Raw genomic sequence first — 22,940 nt, 5'->3', positions numbered from 1 at the left:
GAGTTTGGGATGAAGAAAAAGTATCTGCAAAAGCAGATTGTCTTATTTGTGACGTAAGCAGTAGGTTGTTTTAAAGTCGGATGTATTTTCAATCCATTGTTTTACAATATATCTGCTTTAGTTGGATTATTAATTTAGTTTCCTTTAACCCTCCCTTTAATTTCAAGGCGTCCTTATTTGGAGGGGAACGTCTTCCTCCCATATGCCATTCATTGAAAAAGGAGTTGTGTGGGTGTGGTCCCGCCGACACATACCCAATTAAATCGCGCTTTTCTGCAAGAGTGGGCGGAGCTTCAGAGGGAACCCCTGACCCAGTGGCTGGTGCCCGATGGAGGGGGCGGGGCTTGTAGGCGGAAGTGTCTCCCGACTGGCTCAGCTGTCATCCTGAGAGAGGAGACCATTTACACCGGCTGGCTGGGAAATGCAGAAAAAGGAAAAACGTTGAGAGGAAAAAACCAAAACAAAAAAAGAAAGAAAAATGGCAACATCAAAACGTTAAGGTCATGATGCCGAACTGAAGGTACATATGCTCGATATCTCACCGAATGCAGTTGTTTGTCGATGTGCTTTAGCGACAGAGGTGTTGCGTTGTTATATGTCGACATGTAAAAAAAAAATAAAAACGGTTGCTGCTGTGTGACATTGAACACGCAGGACACCAAACAGCTGAGGTCGTTTAAAGCGTCAAACTCCATGAACATCTGGTTAATTTCAGCCGAGCTGTCTGTGGCTGTCACGACATGTGTTTTGCCGAAAAACTCGGCCGCTGTCTGCGTTTATTGCCTGCTCGCTAATGCTACAGTCGGCTATGCTGCTAGGCTAGCCGCTCGGTGACGGGAACTAAACCGGAGACGTCATCGGCGTTTTTCTTTATTTAAACATCTGCATTTGAGGAGGTCACTGCCTGAAAAGGAAGCTTAGTGTTGAGTAGATGTGCGTGCTGTGACACTCCATGGCGTGTGATCCTTGTTTGAAATTGATTCATGTGGATGGATCAGCTTGTTAGCTTGGTGCTAGCTGCGTAACGACCTTTTTTGGAGACGTCAACTTCAGTCAGTCAGCCACAGGCTGTTTGTTAGCTGTCTGTCTGCTTCTGTTGGGTGTTCTCTGTGGCTGGCTCTGCTGTCAGTGTTAGATTTCATTCAGGCCTCCCGTGGCTCAGAGTCAATGATTTAATCTCATTGATTGCATCACAAGACCAGCCAGAATGCAAGCCAAGCAATTTCATTGCGTTTGTCCAGGTGTGTGTTTTCTCTTCCTTGTTCAGTTTGTTGTGTAACATTCTAGTCGTTTCTTTCCCCCAACTCCCATTTTAGGGTGAAGAAGACTGTGAAACCCAAAAGTCAGTTGAAGATTTACTGGGTTTTCTAAATGGGGGACTACGGGTTTGGAGTTCTGGTGAAGAACAGCGCTGGTAACAAATCTGCTTTTCCTGTGAGGATCCCCCCTCACCTCCAACCTCAGCACCCCCACCACCCCCCCCACCCCCCCCCCCCCCCCATCCTTCATGAGCAACACTTGCTCCACCAATGGCGGCAGTGCTTGGTGTGTTTCCAGCTGTAGCCCAACACGGTAACATGCAAGATGAAGTTTTGGAGACGGATAAATCCAAGACCTTGGACCTCCAGGATGTGAAGGAGAAGTCTCAGGTCCAGGCCCAGCCTCAGGCTGTATCTCCAGGCCAACAGGAGCCTGGTGGAGGCCTTGGAGAACTTGAGGGAGCGCTACCTGAAGATGGCTCTTTAGAGAAGGGGTCTTTGGAAAGCAGTGGTGGGAAAGAGAAGCTGAGGATGGAATCTCCTGTATTGAGTGGGTTTGACTACCAGGATGGCCTAGGAATGGTTGCAAGCTGTGCACAGTCTACCGCTCCCTCTTCCTCACTAACCAGTTTCAACAATTGGTCCCCTGCTGTTCCGTCTACCCAGTCACCAGTGGTTGGGGAGGATGTCGGAGGGTTCTTTGGCCCTGCTGTCTCCAATGCCAGTGGACCTCCCCTGCTCTTCCAGAACTTTTCTCACCATGCTGGACCTGGCTTTGGAACAGGGGGAAGCTTCTCTCCACAGATAGGACCAATCTCACAACACCATGGTGCTCCTCCCACCGCCACCCCCAACACTTCCATCCCCATGGTCAGGGTATCCCACAGCAGCATCAGCGTTCCCCAGCTAGTCCTCATCCCCCTCAACCCTCTTTCCCGCCACATCCACATCGTACTGGCACTTTTAATCAGTTGCCTCACCTTGCCCCAATACAGAGCAAACCTCCTTCACCATGGGGAAGCTACCAGAGCCCATCCACTCCTACATCCACCTCCTGGAGCCCTGGTGGAGGCTATGGTGGCTGGGGAGGCACACAAGGGGTACGGGAGTATAGGCGGGGGCTCAGTGGTGGGTTGGCAGGCCTCAAACTCCATCTCTCCCAATGAAGAAATCCTTCGCCAGTAACCAGGTAGACTTGAAAACTGGTCTAAAATGCTGTTACATTCATAAGAAATCCTTAATGATGTTGATGTAACACTCAGTACTGGGAGGCAAATTATATCCAACTTATCCAACTGTTTCACAGGTTCCATCTCAGAAGTTTCCCAGAAATAGCTCTGCTTTTAATCATAAGGGTTGGGTGGATGAAAGTATGAGCCGAAGTGATAATGTGTATCCTTTCCAGGTGAGTATACTCAAAGTACTGTTTAAGGGATTACAGAAAAACAAAGGTGGATAAAATGGTAAAAAAAAAAAAGGGAATATTTAGGTTGACATTTTAAAGCAAGTAATGAACTTGTGCTATGTTCCTTCAAGTCCACAAATGGTAAATATGAATTTTCCTCCATGGATCAATTATTTTAATCCAGTTAAATATGCTCTTCTGTGTCATATGCAACCAAATGGACCATTTGAACAGACCTGGGGATATGTGGTAGTTAAGCTGTCTAAATGGAGAATTGCTACTTGTTTATTTCAGCTTTTCTTAATAAAGTCTATGAACAAGTAATCTTACCATCTGTTTTTATCCCATGGTCTTTCCTCTTATTGGGATTTGAGTCATCTCGTGCTCTGTAACTTGTATACTCAAACCCTATTAGTGCTGCTGCTTTGATATTAAATGTGTGTGACTTTTAAAAGGAGATAGAGCACACTTCCAGCTATTTATATTTTGTGATTTATGTTATGGAAGGGAGGGTTCTTACTATTGCATTACTCTGTGCTATAAGTCCCGAGGAGGCTAATTGTTGTCTTCCTCTTTTCAGCAGGAGGAGAGAACACGGTCCTTTGATGGATTCAGTATGCATTCTCTTGAGAACTCCCTGATTGACATTATGAGGGCTGAGCAGGATTCCTTGAAAGGTCTGTTTCCACACAAACAATCTTGCAGGGCTACATTTTGCATAGCTAACTGGAGATAAACACTGCTGTGTAATGCATGGATTTGATGCATTTTAGGAAATTTTGTAATGCTGACGCTTGGTTTAACAAAGGCTTTTAATTTTGTTTTAAGATATGTAGGTGCTACATAAACAATATGCATACAACTAGACTGATGCAATTACTGTGTTAGAATTCATTTGTCTGTGGTGTGTATATATTCAGTAGGGTTCTCCCCAGTCAGTGGGAATAATGGTGCCGTGCCGTTTAAACTTCCATCTAGCACCGCTATACTATGGTATCATCTTGAATTTTTTTTTTTTTTAAGTGTAAGACTGGTCGGATATGATGGCGTTGCAAACCCGTTATTGTGCAGAAATTTCACATAAACAACTTCAGCTCATTATTTTAGCCTAACATCCAGACGGACACCAACCATGAAAAATTGCAAGTGTTACATGAAGCCCGATGATCAGAGGATGAGCTCTGCATTTTTGTTTCATCTTGGCGGTGACACAGCCCGGTGGGGGTGCTGCGATTGCTAGTCCGTCCGGGGATGTGGGTATGCCAGCGTTCAAACATCGCAGAGGCCGGTACACAGCTGACTTGAACCATGTCGTCTGCCACGGGATCGATCAGATCGCAGGCTAACAACAATGCTGCAGCTCCTGTGACAGGGACAACAGGGTGGCCATTATAAAGAAAATTGGTGGAACTAAATCAAAACTCTTCAGGTATGGAGACAGTTTTCATTCTTTGAGATTTTGGCGCTCGATAGCGGCGTCCATATTTCCATTCTTCTGTGTTTTAAAGGACATGTCGCACCAAAATCATAACATTTCCAAGTGTTTCTGACAGGGTTTCTTTGAGGAAAATGTCCCAGCGCGCGCTTGACTGGAATGTATCTGCTAACGTTAAGAACGAAGCTGCAGATTAATTGCAAAGTGTGATGTTGTGATCTGATTCGTTTTTAAGTGATAACTAATTTTGATGCAGTCACTGTAAAACAGCAGCCACGTTCCACTGGGGAGAAAACTTAGTACGCCTGCAAGCTCATTAACCATGAACGCTGCCTGTTAGAAACAGTCTACCAGAGGTTCAGCTTTGTGCACACTTAAGTGTTGTCATTGATATAACTGTGAAAAAATCTAAGAAATACATCTCTGTAATCAGACAGATCAGCCTGAAAAACAGGTGAGATGTCCGCAGAGTGTGCGACACTGTACGTGTTGCTCCGTCACAGAGCAGACTCGCATCAAGACAGACTCTCTAAGTAAAATAAAAATAAAGCCTATCAGCTACACTAAGAAGAACAAAATAATAAAAAAACTCAACAGGGTGCTCACCCAATTGTAGAATGTTTTCTAAGTTTAAATATGTAAAGTCCACTCCACCAAAGAAGTCCCCATGCACGCGATTGCCAACCGGTGTCGTGGAGCTCCTCACTAAGTGTTCTCACGATTCTGGCACGATTAGAAAGCCCATTATTGCCTGAAAAAATGGCGTGAGGCATTCCGTGTGCACATTCATGGCGTAACTAAAATAGCATCCTGCAACACAGACAACAGCGTCACCAAAATTAGGTTCCAAAATCTGACGGACTCTGAAAAAAATTGAGTTTCGGGGTTTGAAGTGTCATTTCCTCTCTGTATATGCCATCTGTAAATCTGAATGTTCACTTTCGGAATGAAAGCTCAGAAGCTCATTGTCGGACGAACAGTGTTGCTTTCAGTCTGTCGGCCATCAGGATGTTTTTGCTTTTCTCTAAAATGTACATTATACGCTGAGAAAGCAGAATGAGACACATACATTCATCTTGATGCACTGCGACTTGTGAGAGAGAGGAATAATTAGCATAACCAAATCAGCCCCCACTAATTATTGCTGCACGTGCACAGATAGACTTTCATGAATACTTTGATGTTTGTGTTGGTAAACTGGGACGTTAAATAATGTGCGATATGTACTTGTTTGTGGCTTATTTTCTAGAGCTAAAGGATCATTTTTGTTTCTTTTCCATCCTTCATGCAAGAATGAAGACATAAGTACCTTTTTTAGTCTGTGTAAGTGGTTTTCAGTATCCGACGCTGCGAAGCCTCCGCTCCTCTTTCCTGACAAAAACTCCCTGTAACAGTGGAAGTGCCGTTCATTTCCAAACTGGACGCTGTGTTTTTATCGGGACGTCATCTGACTAGCACAGGAATTGTGAAAAGACGCTGGACATCAGCACTTTTTTCGGCCACATTGAGACAGACGTTGCGGAGGAATACGGCGCATCGAGGGCGGTGCCGCATGGCGCAAGCACGCCGTGATTAAGCCTCACGGGACATGTTCTGGCATGTCCAGGCACATCCACAATTTCTCGGATAATCACTCAATGGAAAAAACCACGACAGCTGTCTGAACGCCATCTTCAAAGCTGTCCTGTGAGACCCCAACGGAGGTGTTCCTTTGTCTCGCTCATCAGCAAATCGGTCGTGACGCGCGAAGCCTCGCTCGGCTTTCCATGACAAATATCTTGTTAAAAGTGAACTCTGCCAGAAAATGGTGATGTCCAGCTCCTGTGATAACAGAGAAAGTGCACACGACGGTCCCGGCTCCACAGAGCCATCCGTTAGAAATGATCCGGGGGTTTGTGGCTCGTGATGGCGGCACGGAGCGTGGCGCGCTCGAGCGTCCTTAAAGCCGTCCTTAAAGCTGTAGTAACAGTCCTTATTCTCTGTGAAGCCCGTAAAATTTTCACCGAAAGCCAGATAAATTTTTCGAATGGTTTCCAGCTGCCAGTCTCTAACAGTTTCTGAAAAAATTCTGATGGAAAAAAGCCCAAATCATTCCGCCATTTCCTGACAATGAAAATCCGCCGAGGGGGCTGGACCACTCCTCACTCAAAGCCTGCTCACAGGCGAATGACGCAACCGACAGCCGTGGAAAAACTCACACATGCGCACGAGGGTTCAAGCTTGTCTGATGCAATCACACGTGATTCAAATCCATATGGTTTTTGAAAAAAATAATAAGGTCGGATACTTTTCTAATAGACCTCGTATTCAGGGATGAAAGTGGTGAAAAACAAACAAAAAAGCTGAAACCCAAAATTACCCCCACCACCTGCATGAAAATTTTTGAATTCTGGAAGCTCATAAATGCAATCTGGGGCTATTCCAGACAATAAACTGCAGTGAGTGCAGCATCCATTTTGGTGAGGAAAAAAAAACAACTTATTCAAGTCAGAGTCAGCTTTATTGACAAATATGCTATACATGCTCGACATACAGCACAGATGAAATTTCAGTCCTCTCAGACCCACGGTGCAGAGTATAGATAAAAACTACTACTAAGCTAAGTAAAAAAAAAAATTACCTTAAATAATTATGATTGACAAAATAAAAAACAAATTACCTTAAATAATACTGATTTACAAAATAAAAAAATTACATTAAAACAGTGTAGGTCATGTAAGTATAACAGTATGATGCTGTTGTGCAAATGGCAAAAGTGTACTAGTGTAAACAGTATGACATTAAATACGATGGGGGGGGGGGGGGTCACAGGGGGTGATTGGGGGCAGAGAAGGGAGGGAGTTGAGCATCCTGACTGCCTGGTGGCAGAAACTGTCTTTGAGCCTGCTGGTTTTGGCCCGGAGACTGCAGTCTCCTCCCCGATGGCAGAAGCGTAAAAAGACTGTGAGTTGGGTGGGTGGGGTCACCTGCGATCCTGGTGGCTTTGCAGGTGAGGCGGGTGTGGTAGGTGTCCAGCAGAGAGGGGAGAGGGGCACTGATGATCTTCCCAGCTGCTTTCACAGTGCACTGCAGGGTCTTGCAGCAGGATACGGTGCAGGCACCGTACCACACAGTGATGCTGCTGGTCAGGATGCTCTCGATGATACCCCTGTAGAAGGAGTACATGATGGGGGTCGGGGCTCTTGTTTTCCTCAGTTTCCGCAGAAAGTAGAGTTGCTGTTGGGCTTTTTTGGCCAGAGATGTGGTGTTGATATTCCAGGACAGGTCTTGGGAGATGTGTACACCCACTTTGTGCTGCTCACCCGCTCCACTTCAGCCATTGATGGTTAGTGGAGCATGCTGAGCGGGCTTTCTCCTGAAGTCCACAACAATCTCCTTCGTCTTCTCCACATTCAGGTGGAGATTGTCTGTACACCACGTGGCCAGGCGGCTCACCTCACTCCTGTAGCTTGTCTCATCGTTGTTGTTGAGACCCACCACAGTCGTGTGGTCTGCGAACTTGATGAAGAGGCTGGAACTGGATGTAGGTGTGCAGTCGTGGGTCAGCAGAGTTCAGATTCACTCCAGTAGTATTCTGCCTTTACTAGGATGCAGCAGTTTTCTAGCTTGGCAGATAGTTCTGGAGGAAATCACTGTAGTAATTTACAAATTGAAAATAAGGTTTGACCGAAACAAATTGCCGTTGAACTTAAATAAAACAGGGATGAAGTGGAGGTGTAAGAGTCACTAGGTGTTCACAGGAAACAGTTATTTATTTCTATATTTATTTATGTTCATTGTTAGTTGGTTTTATATTTTCTGTTGTTTTTGTTTTATCAGGTTCTTTTTGTCTCTTTCTCTAAAATTGTATTGTTGCATTATTAGTTATTATTACTATTATTGCTGTTGTTTCTGTGAAGGCTCTCAGTTGTCCAGGTGATTTCCATAGTAGAGAAGCTTGAATCATCGACTGGACTGGCGTTCTTGAGGGTGCTAACTAGAGCACAATAGGTGCTAATTAGAGCAGTTGTTAGTCACTAACCAATAGCAGTCTGCCTCTCAGTAGGAGGGCTTTGGTTAGGTTTAAAACTCCAGCTTTTGCTGGCTTCTGTTATTCTTCTCTACAAGAGTCAAGACAGAAGTCAGACTACCAGAGCAAGAATTTCAGCTGAGGAAGCTTCTGCGATTAGAAGCGAAACGTCCTCGCGTCAAGCAACCCAGTCCAGTCAAGGATTCAAGCTTCTCTACTATTATTGCTGTTGTTGTTGCTATTATTAATATATAAATAAAAAAATACAATTTGTAATATATTTGACTCTTTTACGACAACAAATGCTGAGCCATTATTATACAGAAAACAAATGCATACAAATGTACTTAGATGCGAACACCTTAATGCTAACTTTAACATTGAAAACGCCATAGGCATGCTAATGTGTTGGCACCTGTCCCATTTTTAAGTTATTAAATACATCTATCAACTGTTTCAGAAGACTAACAGGTCGGTTTAACATAAAAAGGTAAATATTGCTTACAGACATATGCTCTTTAGGGTTTTAGCAGGGGAAAAATTAAGATAAAGTGAAATAAAACAAAGAACCAACAAAGCAGCAGATTGAAGCATTGGTTCAACGTTCAAAGCAAAGCCACGCTGCAGAAACGGTTAATTACAGACCCGCTGCAAGGTCTGTAATCAATGTAGAGAAATGATCATTTTCCCGACAAACTCCTCCAAAAACAACAGCCACTCTGAAGGACCGATAAGGGAATCATTAAGCAAAAAGGCTAATGATGTCGGTGGATCGAATAATTTCTTAACGATACCCGAAAAGAACCGGTTCTCAATACCCAACCCTAGACAGGACCCAGAGTGGAAGCGTTGCACGCCACTTCCAGTGATAGTTGCCAACCGTGCTGCTACACTAAAATTTTCTGGGGAGAACTCTGTTCAGAATTGTAATCCATTGGTGAATACAAATGAATGCAGCCAGTTTTATAACACATAATACAGTTCATTGAATTACAATGAATGAAATGTAATCTGGTTACTTTTGGATTACTTGGGACCCTGCCACATCTTGCTGATTATGCCAGCGTATGCTGACCATATTAAAATTGTTGACATTTGCTGGCATACGTCTAATAAATTATGCAGCTGTCACATCTTTATGATTTAGTCAGCGTACGCTGTCGTGAATGAATGAGGAACCGAGACTTTTATAACTTTTAAACCTCCGGTCGCCATCTGATTGGCCCCCCAGTCATACTGATCAGACCACAACACTGGCATCCTCAGGCTGAAAAACGCACTTGGAGCAGAGAAACCACTGAGGGTCTTCCTTTTAAAATGCTATGTTTCCAGCCATGCCAAGTATTTTCAAACGTCGCTTTCCAAAATCAGGATGCTTTATGTGGATAAGTTTTCGAATGAACCATCCATGAGTAAATGTGGAAATGTCTGGAGTTATACTTGATGTGGACATGTCCTGTCTCTGCCAATCAGATGTGGACATGTCCTGTCTCTGCCAATCAGTCTGTGAGCAGGACTTATGTCCTTTTTTTTAACAGTGATGAGAGTTTGGGGGGAGAACAAGGAACTAACTGCCTGCAGCCAGCCAGTTTTTTTTTTTTCTTTCTTTTAATTGTTCACATGTGCGGGCGTGAACGAATCGTCCGTGAGTGGACTGGAGATGTCCGGGCTTTTTACTGGATGTGGACATGTCCTGTCTCTGGCAATCAGTCTGTGAGCAGGACTTATGGATTTTATTTAAACACTTTTGTGAGAGAAGAGCGAGGAGCTTCAATCAGCATTTTTTTTCCTGTGCTTTTTTTTTTTTGAGCGTGTATTTTTACTGCATTGTGTACACGGTATAAAACAATCCTCCGTGATTTATACTTCGGGAGCAATGGAACACAGCAGGAATCATAAATTGGCATCGGGTAACGTTGTATTGTGAGTGTGTAGCTTCCAGTCACGCTGAGTACCGTCCTGTTGCTCTGACTTGCGCTCAAACCACTTCATTTCTGCGTGTAACACAGGATGCAAACAAAAATTAAACATGTTTAATTTTTGGAGTCCGATTTGCTTCATCCTTTGCACCTGTCACGTTGTTGTGGCGTCGAGCTGCATCGTCTCGTCACTAGGTTGCTTCCACGCAATGACACACAACGCAACTGGAAGCAGCCCCGGTGTGAAAGGGGTTTAAAATAAAATGCAGATTCTAATGAGTCGTGAATGTTGTCACTAAGCACAGCAGGCAGTGATTTTGTGCCATGACTGCTCAGGGGGTGCGTGCGTGGAGTGGGGGGGTTTAGCACCCCGAGGCACACAGCAAGGTGCATCAGTGCACAACGGCTCTGTGCCGAAGCATGCAGCGTGCATCTTTTATTATGCCCCGCAGCGCTTGTGCCGCGAGGCGGGGCATATAGCATCCGGGTTGTCCTTCCGTCTATCTGTCTGTCCGTCCACAATTCGTTCGCCGCAACGTAGCTCGGCACCTATTCCTCGCAGAAACCTCATATTAGGTGGGTACATGCCTTGGAGGAGTACTTTGCATGAGTTCAAAGGCCGGTGACCTTGACCTACTTTTCAAGGACACCAGTGGTCACAACTGTCAAATCCTTCGCCGCATCATAGCTTCGCACCTATTGCTCGCAGAAACTTCAAATTTGATGGGTACATGCCTTGGAGGAGTATTTCGCATGGGTTCGAAGGCCGGTGACCTTGACCTACTTTTAAAAAATTAAATAGTTGCATTTGTTCGAAGGCTACCGACTTTTTATGGTCACTGCTGGCCACATCCTCTAAAGAAATATGTCAGTCTCCAATTTTTCCACTGTGTATCTCAGTTTACATCAAACACATGAGGGTTCAACCAAATACCTACCCCACACATGTACATATTACTGCGCTTTACATGGAAAATAGTACTGCGCATGGGGCATTTCCTGAGGAATGCCTCTAGTTTTTACAAATGGCTTTGTTACCATTTCACCAGTGCCTTTTGAAATAAATTTATGCTTGAATGTGTCTTGGGTAACAGTTATTCTGATGCTAGGCTACAATGTGAATTAAAATACAATGTAGATCATTTGTGAAGTGAGTGGCTCGCCATTTCTTTGCAGTATTTCTTTACACTTGGTATGTTCATAGACTCAATTTGCTAACCTTTGCAAATTTGCATCCATAATCCAATGAAAACCATGCCACATGCTTTATCAGAAGACCATTTTCCAATATTAATATACGTTTTTGCTTTGTGGAAAAGTCTTGTCATAAGCGGTCACTGCACACAGTACTGATGTGAGCATGCCCAGAACCTCCCCTGTCATGGGGCTGTGTTCAATATTCCTTGTAATTGGAACTGCTCTATTGTATAGTACAGTGACACACACATTTAGACCATTATAATAAATATGCTGAATGTATTTATTTATTTTTTATTTTTTTTATTTTTTTTTTAAATTGGGAAGGTAATCAGATCACAAACCAGCAATGGGAGAAGCTTTAGTTGGTATTGCTGTGTTCTTTGAAATAAATATTACATGCAGACATATCAAAATATTGATGATAACAATAACATATATTCTGCAGCAGTTTCTTAAGATGATTCTGATGAGCTCAATTAGTTGCAGATTTAGTTGTGAGAAGTTAATTCTCTTACTGAACTTTTCACTACCACTTTGATTTGAGTTAAAACTAAAGTTTAGGAAGGGCATGTCCATGAGAAGATGCATTGCTTGCGTCACCAATAACTGTAAGGTAAGAACTGTTTTATGCTGTGTTGCATTCTACACTCTTAAGCACATGGTGAGAATATGCGGGTTTCAGGGGTTTTTCTCGAAATAGTATGAGCACAATGATAAAAAAAATTTGACTGGTGTTGCCTGAGGGTGGAAATGGCTTGTATTTTTCTGAAAGGTGAGAGTAAGATTTAAATAGTAAACACAAATTTCCAAGGTCTTTTTGTTCTTCCTTGATAAGTGTACTTTTAATGGATGTCTGTAGATCATGTTTCCCTAGTAACCCTACTTCAAAGCACACTTCTAGTCAAACATTAAATTGAGGTTAAAAAACAAGGATTATATTTGTAAGGATTTTTCTTTGGAAAATGGCAGTGTATAAAAAAGCATAACCTCTCTTTCTGCTGTGACACACATAAGCTTCTTTAGTTGTCTTCCATTTTCGGCTGGACACTTTGCTTCGACTGACCACACGAGTGTTCCTGCCTGCTAGTTTGCTCTGAGCTGGTGTCTGCTCAGCTAGCCATTGAAAATAACTGGTATCAGAGTGGATCGCAGCAGTTTGCGCATTTTGTGTGAAAGCCCCTTAAGAGGACACAGTGTCCCCTTTTACCCAGTTAGGAAAAACCTGTTGGCTTTAGATTAGAAAACTTGGTTAATCCCCAACAGGAGACTCAGTTGCCACCATAGAGTTTGTGTGATTGTATATAATGTTTTTTACATCAACGCACAGGTTGTCATGCATATTAAAGCTGTATTATCAGTAGTCTACATTCTCATTTCAAATGTTTAAAGTCTGAATCCCTCTCTGAAAACTCACTCAGTCCACCTGATCTACACTGTCCCTGCTGTGGGGGAGGAAGAATAAAATATAATACAACCCAGAGTTATTAAAGTTCCTTAGTTATTGCTTTTATTTCATTAATTTGTGTTTTGTTGTTGTATTACATGCAGTTTTTGTATCCCTGTGCACCACAGACTTATCATGAGGCTTTGAGCGTTGTGCTCTTTAAATAGCAGAAATGGACTGCACTGGACTTTAGACTGAGTTTTTCCTGGACTATGATGCAAATCTTTCTAGTATTAGATGAGGGGAATGTGCTAGCTGTTTACCTGACCTCAGTTCCACTTTAGATTAACATGTCCCACAACTGCAAGTAAATTTGTACTTTAGAGGACAAGGATGGTGGGTATTTAAAACAAACAAAAACCACCCTCGCACATAACTGTTGTGTGGACTCCAGCAATAGCACTTGCTTTGCATAGTGTGCTGCTTTGGGATTGGTGAAATATGAGACCGTCTGTCTTGTTTTAACACCCTTCATTGTTGTGATCTAAAAATCCTCAGCTCCAATATTAAACACGCTGCTTTCAATCAACTTTAAACAACAGTGACACTACAGAGATACAACAGAATGGAAGCATAAAATGAGCACTGAAAGTCACTATGCAAGTCTTTCTGCTTCGCTCGTGATCTGATGCAGCCTGTGTGATGCTGCTCTCTCACTCGCAGCACTGAGCTGCAGAAGTGAGCCTGAAATGAGCTGTGTATGACAACTGCAGTGTCCAACAGGTCAGGTTCTGGGAGCATGTGCTGGTGCTGCACATTGCTGCATCTACCACACTACAGAACCTTCTTCACCCAGGCAAACGACCAGTCTGTCCCAGTCTCTTGAAAGCAACTGTCTTCTGCAGCCAGGTGAAATTGGGTGTCTCCTTGCCCTTGCCTTCTAGTTGTTGGGGTCCTCAACACTGAGGCAGCTGCATACTACATCATGTTCAGGGAAAAGCACCACTTGACTAAAATGTCATAGGTGACGTTGCCACACAATACAAGTGGTATTCCTCATCTGAGTCTCCCTAAGTAACCATTCACGTGGCAGTCATTTCGGCGATACCCAGAGATACTTCAAAGAGACCTAGTATCAAAGATGTCCAGTCGTTACCTTGGTTCACTGGTTAGCGTCCAAGTCTCACAACCACACAGGGAGAACCAGGACTCTTAAAAACTTGGGCCTTTTAGCCTCATTTCCACCAAGCGTCCCGGGTCGGTATGGTACGGTTAAGTCTGGCTTGACTTGCGCTTCCACCGCCAGCAGTACCTTTTTTTTTTTTTTTTTGGTAGGCGGAGCACTCCATTGAGAGCATGTACACTGTCGAGCTGCCTCACCCCTTCACACAATGTATTTTAACTTTTTATTTTATTTTTGTCTTGGTGGAGCTTTAATTAGATTTACTTTGGTGTGCAGAATGCTGAAGAGATGACGCATGACTGCGGTGAACACTGCTGTGAATAAATGGAGCATTGTGACGGTTTCAACTTTTTTTTTTTTCTTGTTGGTGGGACAAAGAGCTGGAGTTCTGTGGTTCAGGCTGAGAAGCAAACCCTGAGCAGTCAAACACAGAGGGACCTCTTATAAAAACATATGAAAGTACTGATACCTCTATCAAACTCACACCTCATTGCTGAAACTTCAGCTGGTTTTCTGATCTCACAGTATATCTTTGGTCTTTGTCATGTAGGACGCTACAGCTCTCTCACCAAAGTGGAGATGGGCCACTGAATGGTATGTAAATATCACATGTACAAATCTGTAGTGCTGTTGGTCAGGGCTTGAAAATAACAGTTCCACAAATTTGGTATAAATTACTTTGGTGATATTTGCATTTTTAAGATGCTGTTACAAAAACTAAATTATAACCAATATAGAGGAAGTCATAAACTTTTTTCACTTGTTGCTTTTTTATTTCCAGTTTAATAATATGCTGTCTGTGTCACACGACCAAATGGCTTCTCGAATATGCAGAGAGGCTTTTCGTAGAACAGTGGCTCCCAACCTTTTATGTCCTTGAGGATCCCCTCATTTGTATCTAAGAAATGCTGAGCATCTCCAGAATTGATTCATTACAGTTTTTGGAAAAAACACACATAACTTGTAGTTTTCCCCTCCTTTTCTTTTTGGTTCATCTAAAAAGGGCAGGGGATCCCGGACCCCAGGTTGGGACTCTGTGTTTTAGAGTACGCAACTGGAAATATCTATAAATCTGCAACTGAAGACAATTAAAGGACTTTTTGTATGATTTGCATGCAGATATTCAAATTTTCAATATGTAATGGTGCTCCTGTCTGTTTTCCAATGATCATGTGCAGTGTGTCTTTTAAATTTGACTGTTTGTTTGTAAAAGCAGTTTTAAAGGCATTTCATTTAACAGGTTTCCCCTTTGTGACTCACATGGTGTTAGATGTACGCTTACAATGATTCTCTAGTCTTTAATTGGGGGCACACTTCGTTCAGCAGCCTGCTTGTATTGTTGAAGGGCCCAAAGCCCTCGTCTCATGCTGAAAAAGAACACCTAAAAAAATGAGCAATTTTTCCACTCAAACAACTTCTAAATTTGTTAAATTCATCAAGTTGCGTTGACAAGCCCCACCAGTATTACATAATGATTGTGTGATTATATTCACATTTCTTGCATGGATATGCACAGTGCAACCAATACTAGTACCACAGGGCCCATTTCCACCAAAACCCAGAAGTCTTCTATTTGTTCTTGTGTGTGCTGGAGTGCCGCTGAATGCGCTGTTTCACCCAAGTACAAATAACATGAAACCCATGGGAGCCATTATGTAATATTGAAAATGGGATCCTGGGTCTGTATCCAGATCCACTTCAATCTGGAAACAACTTTTCCTTGACTGAAGGCCCAGTCCTCCACCAAATTTCACTGAAGTCCTTTCAAAACACTTGCAGGTGAACTGATTAGCAGAGGTACTGAAAAATGGATCACAATAATGAGAACTTTGAGATTTGTCTACCTGACTCATCAATACTTTGTGAGGACATGTGCTTACAATAAAAACAGCATAACTATGTAAGCGTGTCCTACCTGGTCAGACAATGGTCAGTCAAGCTCACTCAGATGAAGAATGCTGCCACTTTTAATTTATACCAAATTGATAGCTGCATGACTGTCCTTTTTCATTAGTTTAAAATTACCCATGTAATAAAATACAGGTACTCGGCTGGATTGTTACTTCAATAGAGGCATGTTGGCAGTTGAGCCAAGAAGATAATTTCAGTCCCTGTCAGTTTTAATAGATGTTGACTTATGTTGCTTCTTAAAAATCCATTTCAAAAATGTTTTGTCATTTCATATGCAGCGAGAAGTTATGGCAGAAGACGAGGTAAAGCATGTGACTGTCTTGTTTTGTTCAGTGTTGTTTATGAAGCAGCAACAGTTGCTGAAATGATCTGTTTGTGTGCATAATTCTACCTTGACTTGTGTTTATGATTAGCACCCTTTTTCCATGGGCCTTACGACTTGTGCCAAGACCTAGCTGTGATGATATTTCATATTTGTTTTTTGTTCACCTTGTCCTCAAAACTGTCAATCAGGGCTTCTTCTGTATGTCATTTTTGATGCCGTAATCCATTTGATTTTACTGTGAATAGTCTGAAAAGTGGACTAGTGGTTAAAATGATGCATTTTTGAATTAACAATAATTCTTGTTTAACTTTAACAGTGGGATCCAAGTTGCGTAACTGGGATTATTCTCTTCTTCAGGTCATTCCTCTCTGTTTCCCATGGAAGATGAGCGATCCTTTGGTGACGATGAGTCAGGTGACCAGGCACTTGCTGGCCTTGCTTCAGCCCACTGTTTCCCCCACCTGAATGGTGAACGGGGGAAAGATATCAAGGAAGGTGTTGTTGGTGGGTGCCCCTGACATTGATGAAGGTACAGAATATTGTTTCTACAATTGTTCTGATGTGTATTATTTTTTTTTATGCCCCCCACTCAACTCTGTTGGGCATTAGTTTTCACCCCATCCATCCAGGGATCTGTGCTCAGGCAATCATTTGTAACCTTTTATTTCTGCACATTAGCTAACAGAATAGAGAACCAACAAATGTGGCTTTTTGGGGGGGAGAGATAAATAAAATTATGATACTGATATATCTGCCGATGTATACAACCAACAAATGACTGATCATTTGTTGTCAACCTTTATGACAGAAGTGTAACTGAGGCTTGGTGTCTTACATTTTAAACAGGAACTGTATTGTAACTACAACCCCTGGCAAAAATTATGGAATCACCGGCCTCAGAGGATGTTCATTCAGTTGTTTAATTTGTAGAAAAAAAGCAGATCACAGACATGACACAAAACTGAAGTCATTTCAAATGGCAACTTTCTGGCTTTAAGAAACACTATAAGAAATCAGGAAAAATAATTGTGGCAGTCAGTAACGGTTACTTTTTTAGACCAAGCAGAGGGAAAAAAAATATGGACTCACTCAACTCTGAGGAATAAATTATGGAATCACCCTGTAAATTTTCATCCCCAAAACTAACACCTGCATCAAATCAGATCTGCTCGTTAGTCTGCATCTAAAAAGGAGTGATCACACCTTGGAGAGCTGTTGCGCCAAGTGGACTGACATGAATCATGGCTCCAACACGAGAGATGTCAATTGAAACAGAGAGGATTGTAAAACTCTTAAAAGAGGGTAAATCATCACGCAATGTTGCAAAAGATGTTGGTTGTTCACACTTAGCTGTGTCTAAACTCTGGACCAAATACAAACAACATGGAAAGGTTGTTAAAGGCAAACATACTGGTAGACCAAGGAAGACATCAAAGCGTCAAGACAGAAAACTTAAAGCAATATGTCTCAAAAATTGAAAATGCACAACAAAACAAATGAGGAATGAATGGGAGGAAACTGGAGTTAACGTCTGTGACCGAACTGTAAGAAACCGCCTAAAGGAAATGGGATTTACATACAGAAAAGCTAAACGAAAGCCATCATTAACACCTAAACAGAAAAAAACAAGGTTACAATGGCTAAGGAAAAGCATCGTGACTGTGGATGACTGGATGAAATCAGATTCAGTGATGAATCTCGAATCTGCACTGGGCAAGGGGATGATGCTGGAACTTTTGTTTGGTGCGGTCAATGAGATTTACAAAGATGACTGCCTGAAGAGAACATGTAATTCCACCAGTCATTGATGATTGCTGCATGTCACGTAAAGGCACTGGGAGAATGGCTGTCATTACAGCATCAATAAATGCACAAGTTTACGTTGATATTTTGGACACTTTTCTTATCCCATCAATTGAAAGGATGTTTGGAGATGATATCATTTTTCAAGATGATAATGCATCTTGCCATAGAGCAAAAGCTGTGAAAACATTCCTTGCAAAAAGACACATAGGGTCAATGTCATGGCCTGCAAATAGTCCGGATCTTAATCCAATTGAAATCCTTGGAAGTTGAAGAAAATGGTCCATGTTTGTCACTCATTAAGTCCATGCCTCAGAGACTGCAACCTGTTATAAAAGCCAAAGGTGGTGCAACAAAATACTAGTGATGTGTTGGAGCATTCTTTTGTTTTTCATGATTCCATAATTTTTTCCTCAGAATGAATGATTCCATATTTTTTTTTCCTCTGCTTGGTCTAAAAAAGTAACCGTTACTGACTGCCACAATTTTTTGTTTCCTGATTTCTTATAGTGTTTCTTAAAGCCAGAAAGTTGCCATTTGAAATGACTTTAGTTTTGTGTCATGTCTGTGATCTGCTTTTTTTTCTACAAAATTAAACACCTGAATGAACATCCTCTGAGGCCGGTGATTCCATAATTTTTGCCAGGGGTTGTATAAATACAACCAGTCAGCACGTGTCACATTGCCTTCACATGAATTGGCAGTCGCCATGTCTCTTCACTCAGCATTTCATAAAATAGACTTTTAATCTGTTTGGATGATGACTTGTATCTTGTTGCTGTAAAAGCCCACTCTGATTAAAAATGAAGAGCAGTTGGTTGCTTTGCGTCTGTCTCTTGTAGCTAATGTGATTGGAGGTGATGGGGATCCAGCCATGCTTGACAATTTAACAATAACATTGGTGCATCCTCTGCTGTAGAAACTTCATAATGAGACAATTTCCAACAGCCACCTTGTCTGACTGACATCATTTCTTGATGGTGTATTGGAGAAAGCTAGAGAAGGGTTCCTTTTGAAAATGACCTGTGTTTGTTATCCAATTTGGCTACTACAGATGCCATTTTGACTTGTTTCTGCACAGAGTGAAAAACATCTTGTGGGATTGAAATCTTTTCTTGGTGGTGTACTGGGGAAGACTAGAAGTATCCCTTTTGAAAATGAGGGGTCAATTCACTGCATACTATTTGTAAAGTGACAGTTTTTTGCTATACAAATAGGCCATCTACCATTTTTAAAGCACTTCCACTATAGAAATCATTTCCATACTTCATTATTGCCTCTACTATAAAACCATACACCAACTTAATGTACGAGTGGGGGCATGTACAACACTTGGCTTTGCTTTTTTTTTTTTTTTTTTTAACCTACAACAAACAAATTATAGTGTTTTTATTGTCTTGGAGTTGTACTCGTAACTCATTTGCCTTCTTTCTAGATGAAATCACTGCCAGCTTCCGTCGCTTTGGGTCACTGTTTGTAGACTGGCCTCACACAGGCAGAGAGCAAGTCCTATTTTCCACCAAAAGTGACAATGAACCATCTGCAATATTTGTACAGACATACTGTCGACCCAGTCTTGCGCTGAGCAGCTGATCGGAGTTTGTGTGCTTCATCATCCTTTATGTCCCATCCTTTTTAGGATACGCCTTCCTACTGTTCCAGGACGAGAGCTCTGTTCAGGCACTCATTGATGCCTGCATCCAGGAGGATAGCAAGCTTTACCTGTGTGTCTCCAGCCCCACCATCAAAGACAAACCTGTAAGTGTATGTGTTTGACAACCTGGATTGTTACAATGTGCAGCACGCTCGCTCACTGATTAGCACTATTGCCTCACAGTAAAAAGATATAAGTCCAGTTCTTTTCTGTGTGGAGTGTGCATGTTCTCCTTGTCTGCATGGGTTTCCTCCAGGCACTCAGGTTTCCTCCCACCATCAAAACATGCACATTGGCATTTGGTTGTACATCTGGAATTAGTCTACTGGCGCTGGACTTTGGCTGCTCACTGCTTCTAGTGGTTGGATTGTGTCTAACTGTAAAAAAAAAAGATGGGTTAAATGCAGAGAGTATGTATATTAAAAATAAAGGCTCTTCTTTTTCTTTTAACTTGCAACCCCATATATATATATATATATATATATATATATATATATATTACAATCGGAGTCACAAAAGTGAGAAGGTACTTTTTCTTCATGTAGTTTCTTAGTACACTTAAAATGTCTGCTTTAAAAGCTGTAATTCTGTTGGCGTAAACTATTGGAGAAACTATTGCATCAGCTATAGATGAAGCCACCAGTCCTTTTTTTTTTTTTTTTTTTTTTCTCCTTGGTTTGCTTCTTTTTTCCAGCACAGAGTTCCCTGTGTGCCTCTGTTCCTGTACATATATAACATCACATCACAGAACATTCAAGCAAGCTCGAACTCATAATATGGTTCCATTTCACCAAGGTCATAGATTCTATTGGAGTTACAGCATACATTATACAAATAATGAATGTTTGAGTTCAATGGTACAAATATGTAATGTGGTGAATGTTCCATTCCATCTTTCACTGAATGAAATATTCGTTCCATTGAAAGAATGAAAAAAACATTATTATTTGTTGATATAATGGTGAGAATAGATCCTTGTCATTTGATATGTAATTTCTAAACAACAGAAAAGGGAGTTACATTTGGTGTTCGTCACTGGAGCTTTGATGTCAACAGTCCAACACAAACTTGAAATAGGAGTCCAAAATTGTTCTGTCAACTTTGAAAAAACAATTCTGACAATGTTGCCGTGACAATGATGCCGTGCACTGACTTTGTGTACAGACTGCCCTCTGCTTTCCTTACTCCAGCAAAAAATCGCGTCAGAAATTTGTCCAGGTTTTAATCTTAACTTCATCCTCTTCGTCCTAACAGCACTTCATGACTCGAGACACCTTACGGCACGGTGGATTTGTTATTTCTTGTCAGAAGAATTAGCTATGTCAGTTAGCTCCTTCAAATTGTGGTCCACCAGCAAAACAAACTCCGCCAAGAACTATTGCACGGTAAATGAAACACAATGGCAAATGGTATGAATAATCCATGTCACGTGACATACAAACCACCAATCAAATGACAATGATCCGCTCAGCGGTTATATAAACTGCAGTATGGTGAATGTTTCTGTATGATCCTGCCATAATTCTCATTCCTATTGTATCATTGGAGTGCGACTGTCTTCAGTATACCTGGGATTAGGTGGTAATCTGCGTTTTTAATTGGAATAAACGTATAACTCACAATAAAAATGTAAGTAGGGTTTTCACAAGTTTTGTGCACGGTCTCTTCAAGGGTTTCAAGTAAAATACCCACAATGTCAGAGAATGGTGACACTTTTTTTTTTTTTTTTAAATCCACAAGAAGCAAAATGCTGCCTTAATGTGTATCATTCATAATGCATCATGCCCTAAAACAAATGGAGACTGAAAAAGGAAATAAAATGTATAATCTTTTTGTAGGTTCAAATCCGGCCCTGGAACCTGAATGACAGTGACTTTGTAATGGACGGCTCTCAGCCACTGGATCCAAGGAAGACCATCTTTGTGGGAGGTGTCCCCCGTCCTCTACGTGCCGGTGTGTTTATGGTGGTGATGGGGGACTCCAAGCAAATTATACTGTCGGATCATACTTAACCGTGTTAATTTTATTCCAGTGGAGCTTGCCATGATCATGGACCGTCTGTATGGGGGAGTGTGCTATGCTGGAATTGATACAGACCCTGAACTCAAATATCCAAAGGAGCCGGGGCGAGTGGCATTTTCCAATCAGCAAAGTTACATTGCAGCCATCAGTGCCCGATTTGTCCAGCTGCAGCATGGGGAAATTGATAACGGGTGGATGTTAGCAGCTTATTTCCAGTCTGGTTAGTGAAAGCCTCCTGGTGAGGTAATAGCTTGGATGGATTTTTTTTTTTTTTTTTTTTTTTAGGTGGGGGGGTTTAAAGGTTCCTGTAAACATCAGTGTTTGAGTATCAGACCTGAAATGTTTTTATCACTCTCATGAAGGCAGCTCTGTGCAGTGGCACAGTGGGACGCATGGCATAACATGCTGGTTACAGTAGAGTCTGCTTGTTTTTAACTTATGCAGCAGTGGTAGTAATAACGAAAGTTTGAGGTTCCTTTTATATTATTAAGCGTGCACACATGCTGTAACAAACTGAAGCTGCTACATTACTGAATCTGTTCAGTAGTGAGCAGCCAACCATCCCGAACGTATTCACAGCACTACATTACACACACAATGCCACATAATGACTGAGTATTTTTTTTTTTTTTAGATTTTTGCAAATTTATTAAAAATAAAAAAACTAAGGCATCACATATACAACCCCTGGCAAAAATTATGGAATCACTGGCCTCCGAGGATGTTCATTCAGTTGTTTAGTTTTGTAGAAAAAAAGCAGATCACAGACATGACACAAAACTAAAGTCATTTCAAATGGCAACTTTCTGGCTTTAAGAAACACTATAAGAAATCAAGAAAAAAAAATTGTGGCACTCAGTAATGGTTACTTTTTTAGACCAAGCAGAGGAAAAAATAATGGACTCACTCAATTCTGAGGAATAAATTATGGAATCACCCTGTAAATTTTCATCCTCAAAACTAACACCTGCATCAAATCAGATCTGCACGTTAGTCTGCATCTAAAAAGGAGTGATCACACCTTGGAGAGCTGTTGCACCAAGTGGACTGACATGAATCATGGCTCCAACAGGAGCGATGTCAATTGAAACAAAGGAGAGGATTATCAAACTCTTAAAAGAGGGTAAATCACCACGCAATGTTGCAAAAGATGTTGGTTGTTCACAGTCAGCTGTGTCTAAACTCTGGACCAAATACAAACAACATGGGAAGGTTGTTAAAGGCAAACATACTGGTAGACCAAGGAAGACATCAAAGCGTCAAGACAGAAAACTTAAAGCAATATGTCTCAAAAATCGAAAATGCACAACAAAACAAATAAGGAACGAATGGGAGGAAACTGGAGTCAACGTCTGTGACCGAACTGTAAGAAACCGCCTAAAGGACATGGGATTTACATACAGAAAAGCTAAACGAAAGCCATCATTAACA

At 41.7% G+C, this 22,940-nt stretch overlaps 1 pseudogene; it reads left to right on the top strand.

Annotated features, from left to right (window-relative positions):
* The first annotated feature begins 334 nt into the window (after positions 1–334).
* LOC117519677 overlaps positions 335–22,940 on the top strand; it is a 36,758-nt pseudogene continuing 14,152 nt past the window's right edge.

The sequence above is a fragment of the Thalassophryne amazonica genome, chromosome 11 (genome assembly GCF_902500255.1).
Source record: "Thalassophryne amazonica chromosome 11, fThaAma1.1, whole genome shotgun sequence".
NCBI classification, from domain to species: domain Eukaryota; kingdom Metazoa; phylum Chordata; class Actinopteri; order Batrachoidiformes; family Batrachoididae; genus Thalassophryne; species Thalassophryne amazonica.
The sequence above is the reverse complement of the archived record's forward strand: the minus strand, read 5'-3'. Positions and strand labels throughout refer to the sequence as shown.